General features: G+C 37.7%; 2 pseudogenes; both read left to right on the forward strand.

Annotated features, from left to right (window-relative positions):
- Window positions 1–814: 814 nt before the first annotated feature.
- LOC130507073 (serine/threonine-protein kinase PBL35-like) lies at window positions 815–3,358 on the forward strand (annotated as a pseudogene).
- Window positions 3,359–4,638: 1,280 nt separating this feature from the next.
- On the forward strand, window positions 4,639–5,790 carry LOC130507074 (hypersensitive-induced response protein 3-like; annotated as a pseudogene).
- Window positions 5,791–5,794: the final 4 nt, after the last annotated feature.

Raw genomic sequence — 5,794 nt, forward strand, 5'->3', positions numbered from 1 at the left:
AGTCACTCGTGACGTACTTGCTCTCATTTTCTACTTTGTTATTGTTAATAATCAATAACAATGTTTAACAATTTATGAGTTTTATTAGGTCAACAATGTTATATAGTCTCTTAGATTTGTTGGAATTTCAAAATTTTGAAACTTATTAAAATACTAATTATACAAAGGTATTATTTAAGAGTGAAACTAATTTTAAACGTAATGTTAATCAAATCCCATATTTATTCTATATTTTTTCTCTGGTTTACCTTCACAAATCCCATATTTGTTCTGCTTCTTTTAAAAATAAGCTCCATTATATTGCTTTCATTTTTCGCTTTTACATATATTTTTTTAGTCAAAAAATATCTAAAAAGCGAAAAAATGAAAGCAATATAATGGAGCTTATTTTTAAAAGAAGCAGAACATCAAAATAAATATAGTATGGATATCTATCTTAAATGTTTATAGATTTTTCTTCTTTTATGTTGGCATAATCTCAAGAGATTAGACTATTAAATGGATTGACCAAAAAGAGAATAAGTGTGAATTGGAATACAAAATTGGAAAAGGTCAAGAGTAAGTGGATAATTTAATGGTAAACTCAAGGACTTATTCAACAAATCGAAAAATAATGAAAAATGTATTAGTTATACAAAATAAAATACTCTTTTGATTATAAAATTATGAAGTGAGGAGTTTTGATTATAATATTTGCCTAAAAAGAAAATATAAAAGATTTGAAGAGGATACGAAAAAAGCGTTTCGTAACTGTTGAGGAGTTAGCAAACAAACACATGCCAAATAGCTCTCTCTCTCTCTCTCTTGCCCGCTTTGCCCGTTCCTTCTTCTCTCTAGACTCTATCTATCATCTCCAGAGAGAGAGAGAGAGACATCAATTCCCCTTTTTTGACTAAAATTCTCTCTCAGCTTTTCTAATCCAGACCATTGGTTTCAAGTGAGATTCTCTCTCTCTCTCTACCTCTACTTCACCAAAATCTCTCCTTTTTTCCCCAGAAACATTTCTCCAGCTCCCAACTATCTAAATCTCGTTTGGATTTTGAAAGGGTTTCTCTTTTCTTCTCTCTCCCTGGTCAAGTTCTGTTTTTTTTTCTTCTTCTGGGGATGAGTTTAGATTCCGTCAAAGTGATGGAGAAATCGAACAAATCTAATGAGAGCGAGAAGAAGAAGAAGAAGAAGAAGAAGAGAAGAAGCAGAACAATGTGAGGAACAGCGAAGGAGAAGAAGAAGAAGGAAAAGGGTGTTGGATCAAATTTAGGGTAATGGTTTGTTGCCAACCTTCAACTTCTTCTGACGTTGATGATACCACCACTCGTACGCCCTTCCTTCCTTCCTTCTTCTCTCTCTTTCCTTGCATTTGGCTCCATCTATGAATTTTCATTTGCCTTTTGAGCTAATCAAAAAAAAACTTTCCTTTCCTTTCCTTTAGGCATGAATGATTTTTTTCTGGAAATTTGGTTTCTCAAAAAAAAAAAGAATTTTATATTTCCATCTAAGCAAAGATTCTTTCCACATCTGTGTCAATGTGGTTGGTTTACCTAACTTTGAGTTTTAACTACTTTCCATATGAATTAGTAAGTGAATTGGTGTTTTTGTAATGATGATGATTTGCCACAGTGGGAAGTAGTAAGTCGGGAGCAAGTGTGAAATCATCAAATGAGCAGCAACCAGCTGTCCCTGTTTTCTTCTTCTTCTACAACAGCAACTGCAACTAGCAATGCTGAAAGCTCTTTGTCCACTCCTATCATCAGTGAAGAACTTAAGATGTTTTCTCACTTAAAGCACTTTTTCTTTCCTTGATCTCAAGTTGGCTACTAGAAACTTCAGACCCGAGAGTCTTCTCGGCGAAGGTGGCTTTGGTTGTGTCTTCAAAGGATGGGTCGAGGAGAACGGTACTGCTCCTGTTAAGCCTGGCACTGGCCTCACTGTCGCCGTCAAAACCTTAAATCTTGATGGCCTCCAGGGTCATAAAGAGTGGCTTGTAAGAAGAGATCATTTTCCTTTTCTTTTACCACTGGTGAAGCTTAAAACAGACAACTACTTACTAAAGGGTGGGTTTCTGTTTGTAGGCTGAGATAAAACTATCTTGGTAACCTTCTCCATCCGAATCTTGTTAAACTGGTGGGTTATTGTATCGAAGATGACCAAAGGCTGCTTGTTTATGAGTTTATGCCTCGAGGCAGTTTGGAGAATCACCTTTTCAGAAGTAAGTCGCAATTTTCTGCACTTACATTGTTTAAAGTTGGAACCTTTCTTAGATGGAACTTGCACTTTTGTGTGTGTGTGTGTGTGTGTGTTGAAGGGTCGTTGCCTCTGCCATGGTCAATTCGGATGAGGATTGCATTAGGTGCTGCAAAGGGTCTCAGTTTCCTTCACGAAGAAGCTCTCAAACCTGTCATATATCGTGATTTCAAAACCTCCAACATTCTACTCGATGCTGTATTATTGTTTCCCTTTTTTTTTACAGCTTCCCCCTCCTTTGCTTGCTTGCTTCTAAACTTTGTGTACCACAATATCTCAGGACTACAATGCAAAACTATCAGATTTTGGGCTTGCCAAAGATGCTCCTGATGAAGGCAAAACCCACGTGTCTACTCGAGTCATGGGCACTTATGGTTACGCTGCTCCTGAGTATGTTATGACTGGTTAGTCCTCTTTTTTTGCACTCTCCCCTCTATAATTATATTTCCTTTTTTAGCACTGGTGAGAGATTTTTTATAACTAAATGTCTGTCTGCTTATAGGTCACTTGACATCGATGAGCGATGTTTACAGCTTCGGTGTGGTTCTACTCGAAATACTGACTGGTAGAAGATCCATGGACAAAAAACCGACCAAGCGGTGAACATAACCTGGTAGAATGGGCGAGACCGCATCTCCTTGACAGAAGAAGATTCTACCGGCTACTTGATCCGAGGCTGGAGGGTCATTTCTCCATCAAAGGAGCTCAGAAAGTAACCCAGCTTGCAGCCCAATGCCTTAGCCGCGACTTCAAGATGAGACCCAAAATGAGTCAAGTGGTTGAAGTCCTTAAACCACTCCCAATGCTCAAAGACATGGCTAGCTCTTCCTATACTTCCAGACAATGCAAGCCGAGCGATTGAAAGCTGGGTCTGGCTCTGGCTCAGGTCGTGGCTTGGGGTCAAGAAATGGGCAACCCGTGTTCCGGACTCTGTCTAGTCCTCATGGTCAAGCTGGTTCTTCACCGTATCGTCACCAGCTTCCGTCTCCTAAGCCCAAAGGTGCTACTACTTAAAGCTATATCTCACTTCCTTTAGAGGCTCTTTCTTGGGACGCAAGATAACTGTCCTTTTAACCGATGTAAAACCGATATTTTTAACCGTTTTAAAGAAAAGTAAGTTATGGTGTATAAGATTTGATCTTTAAAGAAGATCCAACGTTGTGGATTTACCTCTGTTGTAGCCTCTTGTTACTCTTCTTTCTTCTATTGTATGCTTTTAACAGTTTGTCTTAGTGTTTATTATTGTCATTTCATTACTAAGTCGTTTTGCAATTCTCAGTCGCTTGACCGGCCAAGTACGCTACCTAAGCCGAACCTAACCTTTATAAATGTGGATGACGTTTAGCTTGTTCAAATGTTTGAAATTTGGACTTATCCACTTGCTGCGTTAACATGTCGTTAATGTCTGCATCATCTCTTTCAAAATTTCATCGTCACCCACCCATATAAATGCATTTGAGAGAGCTATTAGGGGAAATATTATCAATGGCCCGTAAATTCTTTTCACACTTCCCAGTTGCTTCACCAATACTCAACCTAATATTCAGTATAAAACTACCAACAAAAGGGTATTGGAAAGTGTTGGGTTGAAATTTCTCTTTTTTAGATTTTTGAAATCTTTTCCTCTTTTGAATTTGCTACTCATCCGCCACTTGTTGCTTTAGGTAGATAATCAAATAACTATATCTAAATAAAAGTAAAAAAAATGTCACATGGTGACACCGTTTCTTACATGAAGTTATTGTTTATTCAATTACTCGAAGCATTTATCCAATCTTACTCTTTGTTAACATACATGCCGCAAGGACCAACCACTTTTTACACAGAGAACTGTAACTTCAAATTATTACTTATGTTGTAGTTTAATTTATTTTTATTGAAACTTGATCATTGTTTATAAAATTGAAATTCATGATTTAATTACTAAAATACAAAATTACGAAACATTCAACTATTCAAGAATAGTGGACCTTTCCAAACTTCCAAGTGTTTTAGAAAAATTCGGAAATTCCCTCCACCCTTTTCCAGCAAACATAGGAACATATTTTAAAAACCAGATACGTGTTTATATTTTAATTTTGAAACACCTACACATAACAGCTGCAGATTTATCAATATAAATAGAGTCCAGTCAACGTCTTCCCCTGCAAATTTGAAGTTGCGTGTACTGAAACATATAAAATGTATGTAGTTCTTGGTTATAGTCTTCGTCCAATCGACAAGGATATTCTTCTATGCTCTAATAAACAAATATCCAAATGAGTTCACGCGTAAAACAAGACAAGGTTTATCTGGTGGCTAACCCATTTATTGAAATCTTGTCAAATGTTGTTAAAAGAAAAAATGAATAGAAAAAAGCATATGTCTTTGATCATTTGTTTTTATCTCCAAGAACCAAGATATAATATACCATTCGATTTAGACTTTTCAAAAATGTTACTTTCTAACAAATAAATACGAAAATTCCGAGGAATAGTCACATGACATCTTGACATGATCATCTTCTTCCTGTTATCTATATAATTCATGCGGCTACCCTCTCTTCCACAAACTATATTACAGAGCAATACGGAGAGAACAGACAGAGACATTTATACAAGTCATTCTTGTCCTAATCCTAACAAGACTTAAGTAATGGGAAATCTTTTGTGCTGCGTGCTGGTGAAGCAATCAGATGTGGCAATCAAGGAGAGGTTTGGCAAATTTCAAAAAGTTCTTAATCCAGGTCTCCAGTTTGTGCCCTGGGTCATTGGTGATTATGTCGCCGGTCACCTCACCCTCCGTCTCCAGCAACTTGATGTTCAATGCGAAACCAAAACAAAGGTAAAGCAACATTCAACACCAGTACACATATACATACATCTCTTTCTTCTAACGGATCATTCTGTGTCAGGACAATGTGTTTGTGACAGTGGTTGCATCCATACAATACAGAGTCTTGGTTGACAAGGCAAGTGATGCCTTCTACAGACTTAGCAACCCTACTTCCCAAATCAAAGCCTACGTCTTCGACGGTAACTACTCCATCATCTTTTTAGTTTCCCCAGAGATTATTCCGATCAAAATCTTTGAGAATATTGGTTTATATTTCTCTCAGTGATCAGAGCATGTGTACCAAAGCTGAACTTGGACGATGTGTTCGAGCAAAGAATGAAAATAGCCAAATCCGTGGAAGAAGAGCTAGACAAGCCATGACTGCTTATGGTTATGAGATCCTTCAAACCCTTATCATCGACATCGAGCCTGATCAAACAGGTCAAACGCGCCATGAACGAAATCAACGCCGGTAATTCATATAATCTCCCTAAACCTTAGAACCAAAATAATCAAAGCTAGGTCTCTGATGGTTTAGAAAAAATGGTTTACAGCGGCGAGGATGAGAGTGGCGGCGAACGAGAAAGCAGAGGCGGAGAAGATCATTCAGATAAAGAGAGAGAAGGAGAAGCTGAGTCCAAGTACCTTTCTGGACTCGGTATCGCTCGTCAGAGACAAGCTATCGTGGACGGTCTGAGAGACAGTGTTCTCGGTTTCGCAGGAAACGTGCCTGGGACGT

Source organism: Raphanus sativus, unplaced genomic scaffold (genome assembly GCF_000801105.2).
Source record: "Raphanus sativus cultivar WK10039 unplaced genomic scaffold, ASM80110v3 Scaffold3994, whole genome shotgun sequence".
In the NCBI taxonomy this organism is placed as follows: Eukaryota; Viridiplantae; Streptophyta; class Magnoliopsida; order Brassicales; family Brassicaceae; genus Raphanus; species Raphanus sativus.